Below are 15,758 nucleotides of genomic sequence, written 5' to 3'. Positions count from 1 at the left end.
AAGGTAGTGGAGGCCCTTTTTGACAAAAAAGGGGTTAAAGATGGCCATCTAAGAAACTGTTTTAAATGTATAGCTATCATTTTGGAGCAGATGAGACTTTTAGAGGCCTATAAATGATATCTCACAGGACACTATGTTGCTACTTAATAGTGGCCTTGACTGTAAAGTACAGTGCAGCATTTTAAGTTTTTTTAAAAAAAAAATTATTTTTCTATTCGAGGCCTTGGGTTGTAAACAATCTTGAACGTAGTTGCTGTATGTTTCAGTATTGAAACATTTTATGAATACAAGTGTTCTGATAGGTATAAAAGGGACAGCTCCTTGCTAGAATAAAACACATTTCCTTCTGAGACATCTCTACCCTGTCCATATAGCATAATGATAGTGCTTACAAAGAAACTCAGAAACAAAATAATAGCCATCAGCTATCACTTTTCTATAACTATTCAGCTAATCTTATGTATAACATTAAAAAGTGGCTTTCATTATAGTAGACATCTATTTCTTTTTAATTGTTTCCATTTTTCTTGCAGTCATTAATATGCAAAAATTCAATCATTGCCCTTACTTCATTTCCTTTTCGAGATCCTTAGATGAAAGACTTCATAAAGCTATAAAATATAAAGAATTATTTCCATATTGGAATAGTTTTTAAAGCAGGATTCTGAAGTCTTGCTTTACACAGAATAAGCCTGGACTCTTTTGATATCTAACAGCTGAGAAATTACTTTTGAGAAAATGTTCTTAAGTTCAAGGACTTTTGTCTTCTCTGATAATTGCTCAAATGTCCATATTTTACTTCATGTTTTGTTCCTTGGAGATTTTTCTTTTATTCTAATCGCATGCAAAATTCTGAATACAGAAAATATGATTTAAATTTAGAAATTTACTTCAGAAACACTGGCTTTTCTGTCTTTAGAGGGCAGTGTTGGAAGTGCTATTTTGCATTTCTTTTTCATATATTTTGCTATGTGAACCTCTGTAATTTAAAGTACTTCGGTTTCATCTTTACAATAATAGGGATTCACTTATTTGCAAGTTCTGGTAAAAAGGTATTGTTGGAGATATTTTAAAATTTAAACACATATGTTAGAATGAATAATGTTTTTCAGACATTTTTGAGTTACATCTAGAATAGCATTTATGCAAGTCCAGGTTAGTATATTTTTCCAGAGATATATATTATCACAATTTTAAACATTTGCCTCTATCCCTTTTTCTTTTTACAAAATTTGGGTAATACATTAAGAATACTGTTACTCTTATTTCCACTTATTTTCTAGTCATTAATATTTTCAAATATTGTTAAATAATCTTCAAAATTGGGTATAAAATTGTGTCCTTGTCAGCAGGTTGGGGTTCAGGAAAAGTATTATTGTCTTCAGTGTTCCAAATTAATCCTGCAAGTCACTTTATCACCCACTAGGGAAGTGATATTTTCTCCTCCCAAGGCCATTTGCCCAGTGACAACCCTAAACCAACCTCACCCATATATTTGTCCAAAGGCTTTCCTGATCACATATGTAGTCAGGATGGAGGCAGAAATTTAAAACACCCCTGTTTTAAAAATGCTTCCAGTACCACCAAGGAAGAAATCCAGTGCCCAAATGGATACCTAATAAGTTTGCTCACTATAACTGTAGCCCTCATATATGGTTAATCCTCTTTACTTCACTTGGACCCTTAAGACTGAATCCTGTCCTTTTCTCAGAGGTCTTTGAAGATGAGGAGAAAAGAATGAACCACCTCACTACTATCTCTAGTTCTTTACTCTGATGAGAATATTGTATTCTCATGTGGGGCCTAAGTTCCCAGTATCACAATCTTTTATTTTAATGACACAGTGTCTTTCCTTAAAAATGCAATCCTGTCCCCAAGAGACTAGGTCTAACATATTTTGACATCCAAACCCATAACCATTTTTCCCATCTATCTCCTGACTAGAAGGAAATGGCAGAACATCGGTACAGACTCTTTCTACTTCTACAACAATTTAAATTCCCAGGACTCACTGTCCTTCCTTATTGCAGATCTTTTAACAAAATGACTTTTGTACCTTCTTTATATCAAAACCAGATTTCTCTTAGGGGCATCACTTTCCTGTGGGTCTCTCAGTAAGTTCTCAAACTTTTATATATGGAAGTGTCTAGGATCTTGGCGATGATGTCAGCCGCCTCTTCATCCTCCATGAGTCATACGGTTTGCAGCCCCATTTGCCAGAGCAGGGTCACATTTTCTATTCTCCAATCAGACTCCTGAGCTCAACATATTAATAATATATTCTCCAATCAAAATAAAATTTAAAGATTTGTTTTTCTAAGATACTATCATACAAATGATTTGTAAAACTTCTAAATTTTTTTGCATGAATAAAGTAATACTTCAGTATTTCCAAAGGGGGGGAATGGAATAACAAACACAAAAGAGAACAGAGGTATTTTTGAAAAGAGAACCTTAATACATAGCCTCCCCTCCTTTAGCTAACTCCTTCTACAGATGTCTCCTTTTTACCTCCTCCAACCTGATTCAGTGGCTGTTTGCAGTATAAGATTAGAGTCCTTAAAAGTCTATATTTCATCAATTACAGGAAATATTTTCTCATAAAATATTTGTTTTATTTAGTGGAGTCCCTACCAACTCCTCTACGGTCCCCCGCCTCTCTAAACACTTCTTATATCACTGATAGTTTTTTTTTTTCAATTAATTATGACTTTGAACAGAAGAAATACAGTTAATTAATTCTACTGCTTCTTAGGGGTTGGATTCCTTTGGCAGCAAAATTAATTCTAGCTTTCATGGGGAGTTTTTGATCTTACATCCACTAACCCTGCTTCACAGGCTGCTGCTCTTTCCAAAAACCTAGAGTGCCTAGAAAGCCTGTTGGATTCGAAATGGGAATTTTGGTACTAATACTTTGAAAATTTTGTGGACTTAACTTGTCTTCTTGTAACCTTGTCCTTTTGGTCATTAATGACAATTTACTCTCTTTCCTCCACTGGTATTTTAGCACATCCGCTTCTTAGATTCAACTTCCTTTTTACCTCCTTCTTTTCTAAATGTTCAGCTCTGCAATCAGGAACCTACAATCCATGTTTAAAAATTTCACATCTACTTTAAGCCTATTTCATAAAATTAATCTATACTTACTGGTCATTGCTGACACCACTGCCTTAGCAGCCTTCTCAGTCTTTCTGCTGATTCTTCTCTACCCCAGTTATTACAGAGTTGAGAAGGCATGTCAACATCTTCCTCCCTCTCCAACCTACTTTCAAATACCATTTACCTACCCTTATAAAGTGGAAACTTTTATATATTTGAAAGCCACATTATCTGGAAATATTACCCTTTTTCTTTCTGCCTCAGTACCCTAGAAACTACCTGTCAGTTCCTGAAGAATATGCTCCTTTATGCTGAGAAATTCATGTGCCCTAGATGACGTCATCTTTATGAGGACACCTGAGATATCACCCTTTGCTCCCAATGCATTAACCTTCTAAATCTTTTATGTCATGAATTGAATAGTGTCCTTTCAAAAAATATATGTTGGAGTCCTTACCCCCAGTACCTCAGAGTGTGATCTTGTTTGGAGATAAGGTTCTTACAGAAATAATCAGGTTAAACATGAGGTTATGAGGGTGGGCTCTAATTCATGGTGGCCTTATAAAAAAAGGATAAATTTGGACAGAGAGGCAAACAGGCATAGGGAGAAGATGATGTGAAGAGACATCGGAAAAAGACGTCCTCTATAAGCTAAGGAGAGAGGCCTGTACCAGATCCTTCCCTCTCAGCCCTCAGAAGAAATCAACCCTGCCAGCACTTTAATTTCAGATTTCTAGCTTCCAGGATTGTGAGACAATAAACTTCTGTTCTTTAGCCATCCAGTTTGTGGTACTTTGTTATGGCAAACCTAGTGAACTAATACACCATACCTATTACCAAAACTCAGCTCCTGGCATCTAATTCCAAAACCACATATAATTTGGTTACACTAATAAATCTCAAAAATATTAAAGTCAATAATCCCATACCTGACTGCAATCTTTTTACACTTGATATCATCTCACTTAATTTATACTTTGACTCTATTAAGGCCACTAGCATTTTGATACACTTCTCTACTGTCAGTCAATTCTCTTCTGTCTTCAGTGATTCACCATCTAACTCAGGTGATAGAATTCATCATTTCAACCTCAGCTGCTTTGCTGTTGGCATTATATTGCATCAAATATTGCATTTTATTCCTGGATTTTCTTCTCTCCTTCTACATTTGAACTGCTCGGTGCTACCGAAAACGAATTCAGGTAACCACAAATATGCTTCCTGTACAAATTTATGGTCTCAAACAACACTAGATCTTTATTAAAAATTACTAAATCTCTATCCTTCTTTTATTTCTACTCAGCTCTCACCATTGATTTCAAGTACAACATCGAACCTTCTCTATTGTCCCACCTCTTATCCACTTTTTACCTTCAGATGACCTCAGCTGTTTCTCTCAGTTGTCAAACACCATCATACGGAAACACCTGACATTTCCTCAATCTCGATGACAAATCCAATTTCTGCTCCCGGAATAATTGCAGTAACTGTAACATAAACGTAAAATAACTCCTTTGATGTATACTCTCTCTGTTCAGGATTCCACCTGAATTTCACATCTCCATCAACTGGTCATTCTCTTTTCTTTGTCATCAAACTTTTCCTTTCCATTGGCTCCCTTACCCATTAATCAACAGCTATTATATAACACATCTACTCCTATCTTTTAAGTCCTTCTACTTTTAACCATTCTCACCAAAACCATTTTATTACAGGGAATCATTCCCCTTTGCCTAAATTACTCTCACTTCCTCCTAAATTGGTATATTGTTCATTCTTGCCAACTGATGAAATCCAATCTATTCTTACACTACATTTCTTGCAATCCCAATGTTTCTAACATATAAATTATTTACTTTCCATTATTTTAACCCATGGATGTTCACTGAACTTAGTAGCTCACACCCATCAGTATTATATAAAGGAAGCTTGTCGTCCATCTTGGTTTGCCTGAGAGAGTCCCAATTTATACTTCCTGTCCCAGCATAGTTTAAAATTCCAGGGAACAAAAACCACATTCACAGAAAGATAGACAAGATGAAAAGGCAGAGAGCTATGTACCAGATGAAGGAACAAGAAAAAAAAAACTAAAAAAGAACTAAATGAAGTGGAGATAGGCAACCTTCCAGGAAAAAATTCAGAATAATGAGAGTGAAGATGATCCAGGACCTCGGAAAAAGAATGGAGGCAAAGATCGAGAAGATGCAAGAAATGTTTAACAAAGACCTGGAAGAATTAAAGAACAAACAAACAGAGATGAACAATACAATAACTGAAATGAAAATTACACTAGGAGGGATCAATAGCATAATAACTGAGGCAGAAGAACGGATAAGTGACCTGGAAGACAGAATGGTGGAATTCATTGCTGTGGAACAGAATAAAGAAAAAAGAATGAAAAGAAATGAAGACAGCCTAAGAGAACTATGGGACAACATTAAACGCAACAACATTCGCATTATAGGGGTCCCAGAAGGAGAAGTGAGAGAGAAAGGACCCAAGAAAATATTTGAAGAGATTATAGTCGAAAACTTCCCTACATTGGGAAAGGAAATAGCCACTGAAGTCCAGGAAGCACAGAGAGTCCCATACAGAATAAACCCAAGGAGAAACACACCAAGACACATAGTAATCAAATTGTCAAAAATCAAAGACAAAGAAGAATTATTGAAAGCAACAAGGGAAAAACAACAAATAATATACAAGAGAACTCCCATAAGGTTAACAGCTGATTTCTCAGCAGAAACTCTACAAGCCAGAAGGGAGTGGCATGATATACTTAAAGTGTTGAAAAAGAATAACCTACAACCAAGATTACTCTACCCGGCAAGGATCTCATTCAGATTCGATGGAGAAATCAAAAGCTTTACAGAAAAGCAAAAGCTAAGAGAATTCAGTACCATCAAACCATCTCTACAACAAATGCTAAAGGAACTTCTCTAACTGGAAAACATAAGAGAAGAAAAGGACCTACGAAAACAAATCCAAAACCCTTAAGAAAATGGCAATAGGAACATACATATTGATAATTACCTTAAACGTGAATGGATTAAATGCTCCAACAAAAAGACACAGGCTCGCAGAATGGATACAAAAACAAGACCCATACATACGCTGTCTACAAGAAACCCACTTCAAACCTAGGGACACATACAGACTGAAAGTGAGGGGATGGATAAAGATATTCCATGCACATGGAAACCAAAAGAAAGCTGGAGTAGCAATACTCATATCAGATAAAATAGACTTTAAAATAAAGAATGTTACAAGAGACAAGGAAGGACACTACATAATGATCAAGGAGTCAATCCAAGAAGAAGATATAACAATTATAAATATATCTGCACCCAACATAGGAGCACCTCAATACATAAGGCAACTGCTAACAGCTCTAAAAGAGTAAATTGACAGTAACACAATAATAGTGGGGGACTTTAACACCTCACTTACACTAATGGACAGATCATCCAAACAGAAAATTAATAAGGAAACACAAGTTTTAAATGACACAATAGAACAGATAGATTTAATTGATATTTATAGGACATTCCATCCAAAAACAGGAGATTAGAGTTTCTTCTCAAGTGTGCATGGAACAATTTCCAGGATAGATCACATCTTGGATCACAAATCAAGCCTCAGTAAATTTAGAGAAAATTGAAATAATATTAAGCATCTTTCCTGACCACAACACTATGAGATTAGAAATGAGTTACAGGGGAAAAAATGTAAAAAAACACAAACACATGGAGGCTAAACAACACATTACTAAATAACCAAGAGGTCACTGAAGAAATCAAAGAGGAAATCAAAAAACACATACAGACAAATGACAATGAAAACACGATGATCCAAAACCTGTGGGATGCAGCAAAGCAGTTCTAACAGGAAGTTTATAGCTATAAAAGGCTACATCAAGAAACAAGAAATATCTCAAATAAGCAATCTAACGTTACACCTGAAGGAACTAGAGAAAGAAGAACACACAAAACCCAAAGTTAGCAGAAGGAAAGAAATCATAAAGATCAGAGCAGAAATAAATGAAATAGAAACAAAGAAAACAATAGCAAAGGTCAATAAAACTAAAAGCTGGTTTTTTGAGAAGATTAACAAAATTGATAAACCATTAGCCAGACTCATGAAGAAAAAGAGAGAGGACTCAAATCAATAAAATTAGAAATGAAAAAGGAAAAGTTACAACAGACACCACAGAAATACAAAGCATCCTAAGAGACTACTATAAGCAACTCTATGCCAATAAAATGGACAAGCTGGAAGAAATGGACAAATTCTTAGAAAGGTATAACCTTCCAAGACTGAACCAGGAAGAGATAGAAAATATGAACAGACCAATCACAAGTAGTGAAATTGAAACAGTGATTAAAAATCTTCCAGTAAACAAAAGTCCAGGACCACATAGCTTCACAGTCAAATTCTATCAAACATTTAGAGAAGAGCTAACAGCTATCCTTCTGAAACTCTTCCAAAAAACTGCAGAGGAAGGAACACTCCCAAACTCATTCTATGAAGCCACCATCACCCTGATACCAAAACCAGACAAACATACTCTAAAAAAAGAAAATTACAGACCAATATCACTGATGAATATAGATGCAAAAATCCTCAACAAAATACTAGCAAACAGAATTCAACAACACATTAAAAGAATCATACACCACGATCAAGAGGGATTTATCCAAGGGATGCAAGGATTCTTCAATATATGCAAATCAATGTGATACACCATATTAACAAATTGAAGACTATAAACCTTATGATCATCTCAATAGATGCAGAAAAAGCTTCTGACAAAATTCAACACCCATTTATGATAAAAATTCTCCCAAAAGTGGGCCTGGAGGGAACCTACCTCAATATAATAAAGGCCATATATGACAAACCCACAGCAAACATCATTCTCAATGGTGAAAAACTGAAAGCATTTCCTCTAAGATCAGGAAAAAGACAAGGATGTCCACTTTCACCACTATTATTCAACATAGTTTTGGAAGTCCTAGTGACGGCAATCAGAGAAGAAAAAGATAAAAGCAATACAAATTGGAAAAGAAGAAGTAAAACTGTCACTGTTTGCAGATGACATGATACTATACATAGAGAATCCTAAAGATGCCACCAGAAAACTATTAGAGCTAATCAATGAATTTGGTAAAGTGGCACGATACAAAATTAATGCACAGAAATCTCTTGCATTCCTATATACTAATGATGAAAAATCTGAAAGATAAATTAAGGAAATATTCCCATTTACCATTGCAACAAAAAGAATAAAATACATAGGAATAAACCTACGTAGGGAGACAATAGACCTGTATGCAGAAAACTATAAGACACTAATGAAAGAAATTAAGTGATACCAACAGATGGAGAGATATACCATGTTCTTGGATTTGAAGAATCATTGTTGTGAAAATGACTATACTACCCAAAGCAATCTACAGATTCCATGCAATCCCTATCAAATTACCAATGGTATTTTTTACAGAACTAAAACAAAAAATCTTAAAATTTGTATGGAGACAAAAATTACCCCAAATAGTCAAAGCAGTCTTGAGGGAAAAAAACGGAGCTGGAGGAATCAGACTCCCTGACTTCAGACTATACTACAAAGCTACAGTAATCAAGACAGTATGGTACTGGCACAAAAACAGAAATATAAATCAATGGAACAGGATAGAAAGCCCAGAGGTAAATCCATGCACCTTTGGTCAACTAATATATGACAAAGGAGGTAAGGATATACACTGGAGAAAGACAGTCTCTTCAATAAAAGGTGCTGGGAAAACTTGACAGCTACATGTAAAAGAGTGAAATTAGAACACTCCCTAACACCATACACAAAAATAAACTCAAAATGGATTAGAGATCTAAATGTAAGACCAGGCAGTATAAAACTCTTAGAGGAAAACATAGGAAGAACACTCTTTGACATAAATCACAGCAAGATCTTTTTTGATGCACCTCCTAGAGCAATGGAAGTAAAAACAAAAATAAACAAATGGGACCTAATCAAATTTCAGACTTTTTACACAGTAGAGGTAACCATAAGAAGACAAAAAGACAACGCTCAGAATGGGAGAAAATATTTGTAAACGAATCAATGGACAAAGGATTAATCTTCAAGATATATAAACAGCTCATGCAGCTTAATATTAAAAAAACAACGCAATCCAAAAATGAGCAGAAGACCTAAATACACGTTTCTCCAAAGAAGACATACAGATGGCCCAAAGCACATTAAAAGCTGCTCAACATCACTAATTATTAGAGAAATGCAAATCAAAAGTACAATGAGGTATCACCTCACACCAGTTAGAATGGGCAACAAAAGAAAATCTACAAATAACAAATGCTGGAGAGGGTGTGGAGAAAAGGAAACCCTCTTGCACTGTTGGTGGGAATGTAAATTGATACAGCCACTATGGAGAACAGTATGGAGCTTGCTTAGAAAACTAAAAATAGAATTACCATATGATCCAGCAGTTCTACTACTGGGCATATACCCAGAGAGAACCATATTTCAAAAAGACACATGCACCCCAATGTTCATTGCAGGACTACTTACAATAGCCAGGTCATGGAAGCGACCTAAATGCCCATTGACAGACGAATGGACAAAGAAAATTTGGTACAAATATACAATGGAATATTACTCAGCCATGAAAAGGAACAAAATTGGGTCCTTTGTTGAGACGTGGATGGATCTAGAGACTGTCATACAGAGTGAAGTCAGAAAGAGAAAAACAAATATCGTATATTAATGCATATGTGTGGAACCTAGAATAATGGTACAGGTGAACCAGTTTGCAGGGCAGAAATTGAGACATAGATGTAGAGAACAAACCTATGGACACCAAGGGGGGAAAGCCGTGGCGGTTGGAGGGTGGTGTGATGAATTGGGTGATTGGGATTGACATGTGTACGCTGATTTGTATAAAATTGATGACTAGAACCTGCTGTATAAAAAAAAATAAAATTCAAAAAAAAAAACCCATAAATTCCACCCCTTAACATTCAAAATGGTCCTGATTTAGATGATAAATTATCCTCACTATAGATCCTTTTATCTGGCTCCTGATACAGAGTCAGTTCATCTTTTCTCTTCTGATTTCTTTTTCAGGAAACACAATTTATTAACATATCTTAACAAATACAAGAGTTAACCAACACGTTTTTCTTATATATAAATTAGAAATATTCAAATATGTTTTCCAATCAGTTCCAAGGCACTAATATATTGCTTTTCTTTATATAACAGCTTTATTATAGTTAATATACCTTTCAATTCACCCATATTAAGTGTAAAATTCAATGGTTTTGGTATATTTACATTGTTCTTCAGTCTTTGCTTGTTCTTCTGTTTTTGATAATATCATGATACCATCAATGTAGTATTAGCACACTCAGAACCTGCCTGAAGTCCAAATCCCTCCTTACCAAATTAAGACAGTAAGTTGGTGAATTCAAATAACCCTGTGGCAGTCTAGCAAACATTGATTGGGATCCTTCCCACATGAAGGCAAACTTTAGTTGGCTCTTTTTTGAGATCAAGAACAAGAAAAATTTGTAAGGTAAATCACTGAGTAGTGGTCTCCTTATCACATTGTATTTTTTCCAGCCACTGTGAAAACAAATTAGTGACTGCTGATGCTCTAGGTGGTACTCTTTATTCAAGCCTCAGTAATATATTGTTTAGTCTCCATAAGACATCTGCCTTTATCAGAGGCCACACAGGGCAATTGTACAGCAAATTTGTTGATAACAGTCCTCCCACGTCTAATATGTCCTTAGTTAAAGTGGTAGTGTCTTTTTCTCCACCACGTATCTGATAGTGTTACATATTAATAATCTATATGGACTCAGGCAAATCTCTAGGTTGCTATTTAGTGTATCCAGTTAATACTGGGAAAAGGAGAAACTTACATGCCTTCTGTTTTACAATATTAAATAAGGGGATGTTCACCCATCAAACATGATATCTTCCCCAATAATACATTCATGTAAAGAAGATGCAACCACTTCACATAAAGTCTGTTCTGTTTTCCACTTTTCTTCGAAATTTTACCTTAATCTCATCAACCACTGCATCCTCATATTATTCTGATTTCATTATAGCCCTCATTAGGAGTTCATCAAAGGTTTCAGCATCACAGTGCCTTGGGCTGCTGGGTCAGAGTCACAGAAAGGATTCTTCTCTACCCTTGACCATTTTACCCCTATATGGCCGTATGGCATTGGGAGATCTTGTTTTTTCTTCTATTGTCACTTTCATTAATTTCCCAGACTATCAATCTGACAATTCAAGGTCAGGTTTCTCATCATCCTTTTTGTCTTCTGGCTTTCAGAATTCCTACAGATGAGGATAAATAGAGGGGGTTTTCTTAGGCCCTTCAAAGTTGAGGGACCAGAGGAGCTCCCATCAGCCTACCCCACCTCTGCTAGTGCTACATTATGATTTTGCTTTGACCCCATCAATGTTTGCTTAATTCATACCATTTCATAGTCACAGTGTTACAATTTTCACCCTGCTGGGACAAGTCCCTTGACTATTCTAATTTTCTTAGCATCTGTAAGACTAATAAGAGGAAGATGACACACCGAATCTGATATGGCTTCTCTGATCGTTGCTTGATTTTGTAGCAGCTAGTTTATATTGGGTGCTGATGCCAAAGGGTTCCTTAATCACGTATTTGTTATGACCTGGGTAAGAAGCATATTAATTAGATGCACATCTAATCATCATAAAGTCAATCTAGCATGGTTTGTATATACAATATATCAGCTGCTTCATCTTGGGAGTTCCACTTGGAATTTAAAGGAGAGGAAGGACAATTCTCTTTCTCAGGATAAGCAAATTTTATAGAAGCATTTATCTAGTCTACCATGCTAGCTGCACCCTTGGGAATACCTGCTGTGTAGTTGGATCATTTATAGGCAGACATAATTATTCAATAGTAAGTTGTGGGTCCTGTATCACCCAAACATGCTCCTCTATTCTGCAGCAAAACCAATGAGATTGCTCCTGTATTAGTTAATTTCACAATGAATTTTAGTAAAAGTTCTTTAGGAAGCTAATGATACCAATCTACAAAATGAAACAACTGCTTAATACTCTATACCCAGATTTCAGTAGTTTCTTGGTTTTGTTCACCCTCATGCTACCTGGACTAATTTTGGGGACCAGATGTCATAGAGGTGCTATCTCTTGTTCCAGCATAATTTGTGACAGCATTTAAAAAATAAAACACATTTAATAAAATGTGGTTTAAAAACTGAAACTATAAAACTTGCTGGAGAAAATTAAAGAAAACCTGAAAAATGAACAATACATGTTATATTTTTTAAATGTTTACAAGTATCAGGGGACGTACTTAAGGTGGAAAATAAACGTTACTGCTAAGCTTGAAAATTATTCGAATGTCTGTATTAATTATTGACACTGAATGTGACTATTATATATTTCTTTTATTGATTGAATAGGTCTAACAATATGTTCCAATATTCTGAATCTCTCATATCATTTTTTTTTTTTGATGAATTGGTAGAATACCTCATCAAAAATACTGCCAATTGGCTTGAAAAATAGTGTTGGCCCCAGAATCTACTGGTAAGCAGGTATCAGGAATTAATTAATGATTTCATCTGCCTTAATGGTTTTGCATGATGTTAGGAATTCTTAAATTTCTTAGCAAGTATTATAAAGAAAGGTTAATGTCTTACTTTCACAAACCAATATGATATTCTCTAAAATTATTACAATTATCCAGATACCAATATAATGAGAAAATATTTTAATGATAAAATTGAAAGGCTAAATTAACAATGCACAACAAGAGTGAATGGCAATTTTAGAACTCTGTTCATCTGATCTCCAGTGTAGTGGTCTGCTTTCTGTATGGTATGGTGGACTGCCTTTTCCTTCTTTACACACATAAGTCTCCATCAGCCTCTCAGTCTTCTCAGGTCACCATAAAAATACCACAGGTTGTGTGGCTTAAACAGAAATTTATTTCCTCATGGTTCTGGATGTTGGAGAGTTCAAGATCAAGGTCCAGCAGGCTTTAGTTTCTGGTATGAGCTCTCTTCCTGGCTTGCAGATGGTCACCTTTTGTTTTTGTTTTTGTTTTTGTTTTTTGCGGTACGCGGACCTCTCACCACTGTGGCCTCTCCCATTGCGGAGCACAGGCTTCGGACGCGCAGGCTCAGCGGCCATGGCTCACGGGCCCAGCCGCTTCGTGGCATGTGGGATCTCCTGGACCGGGGCACAAACCCGTGTCCCCTGCATCGGCAGGCGGACTCTCAACCACTGCGCCACCAGGGAAGCCCGATGGTCACCTTCTTGCTGTGTCCTCACATGGCTTTTCCTCAGTGAGAGAGAGAGAGAGAGAACATGAGAGCGAGCTCTCCAGTGTCTTTTCTTACAAGTACATGAGTGCTCTCCAAACAGCTTAATTACCTCCTAAAGACCCTATATCCAAATACAATCATATTGGGACTTAGGGCTTTAACATAAGAATTTGGGGGGAACACCAATTCAGTCTATAGAAATCAGATGCTACCTTTTTGACTTGAGAACTAGCTAAATTTTTCAGTTATATTTTTAAACTTTAAGGTTATCTATATCCAGTTAGCTTAGGAAATCACTCTGGATTCTTCCTCACACATTTTTCTTCCTATTTCTGCCAGACTTTTCTCTAACATCTATTCTATTGGTTCACACCTGGATTTCATCTTTTTACCTCATAATCTCATAATCTCTGATGTCTTAATAATTAGCACAGGGGCTGTTTCCCTGGCTTATTTTTTTTATTTTGATTCTGGATAATGCCTCTTGGAATGCTATTTAAATGATGCACTACAAATTCATTGATAAAATCCAGATTATTCCCATAATCAACCAATGGTTCTAGGATACCTTACTTCAGTCTGGACCCAATGCTCAGGGAACTCACAAATCTGCAAAGGAGAATGAGAAAAGAAAATACTAGTTAATTATGTAACCTCTCTCTAGTCTTTTTAACTACTTTCTATTTGTTCTTTTGAATTTACATTTACACTACTTCAGATTTTCCCATCTCCTAACCAGAATACTGTTCTGTCTTTCTACCTTATAGCCCATATTGAAAACATTACCTCTATTCTTTGTTCCATATTTTCACTTTCTACCTACATCTCAAATCATTGTTAATTCATCCACTGAAACTGCTCTTACTATGCTTAATTCTTGCTGTTAAACACAATTAATGAAACTTTTTGTCTTTTTCTTACAAGAACTTACTTTTGATTGATCTCCAAAATCCTTTCTCTATTATAATTATTATTATTATTACTGTTACTATCACTTGACACTCATCTGTTTTCCTCTTACTTTCTATCTGCCCTTTTTCATAATTCTTGACTGAATCATAATCTCAACTGTTGTCATTTCTTCATGTTCTGATTTTTTAGTCCTGTGCTATCCTCACACCACTGACTCTCCTCAGGAGACTTCATTGCATCCATTTTTTAATCTATCATGTATAAACTGATAGAAACTAATCCCTATAATAAGTCTAACTCCTCACTCTACATTTTCATTTAGGCCACTTGTACCACATTCACAACTGACTAAACCTGTCCCCAGATCCCAATTTCTTCACCCACTATATTCATCATTTCACATGAAAGGACCAACATTGACCTAGTATTCAAAGTCAAAAACCCCAGAATGGTAGTCATGAGCCTCTCTGCTATGGTTTGAATGTTTGTGTCCCTTCATAATTCATATGAATATCCTACCCCCCCCCAAAAGGGGATGGTATTAGTAGATGGAATTTTTTAGAGGTGCTTTAGTCATGAGGGTACCACCCGCATGAATAAGATTTATTTATAAAAGAGGCTCCAGAGAGATTCCTAGCCACTTCCACCATGTGAGGATACAATGAAAAGTCTGTGACTCAGAGGAGAGCCCTCACCCAACTGTGCCAGCACTCTTATGTTGGACTCCAGAATGCTGAGAAATAAATTTCTGTTGTTTAAAAGCTACCTAGTCTGTGGTATTTTGCTAGAGCAGACACAAAAGGCTAAAGACACTCTCCCTTAGCTCCCAAGTCTAATAAATCACTCAGTCCTAGCAATTCTACTTCCCAAACAAAACAGTCCGCTTTTGGTAATTTAGGTAATTCTCAATGCTATTATCACTGAAGTTCTCATAACTTCTAGTCTACTAATTCATCTTCCTGTTTCTGTTCTTGCCTACCTTCAATGCATTCTCTATTGTGTAACTCAGTTGATCTTACAAATCTGATTCTTTATTCCTCTGATTAAAAACCATCTCATGATTCCAAGGAGCTTCAGGGCAAGTCTCGTTATTGTAACATCCAGAATGCTTTATAATGTGGCTCATATTTACCCTTCCAGCCTCAATTCCTACAATCATGTTCTCATATTCTAATCTCCTGCCATTCTGAACTAGCTATCATCTATCAGCTGGATCATATTCTCAGGTTTTCATAACTTTTAACATGTACTTCTTCTGGGTGAAATGTTCTCTAATACTTTCTTCTTACTTCTTAACAAATTTCCATCAGTCATTTAAGACTTATCTTCTTCCCTATACCTAACCCCTTTCTATATATTCACCTATCTTTTTTTTGTTTGTT

This window comes from Tursiops truncatus, chromosome 5 (genome assembly GCF_011762595.2).
Source record: "Tursiops truncatus isolate mTurTru1 chromosome 5, mTurTru1.mat.Y, whole genome shotgun sequence".
NCBI lineage: Eukaryota > Metazoa > Chordata > Mammalia > Artiodactyla > Delphinidae > Tursiops > Tursiops truncatus.
This window is presented reverse-complemented; position numbering follows the sequence as displayed.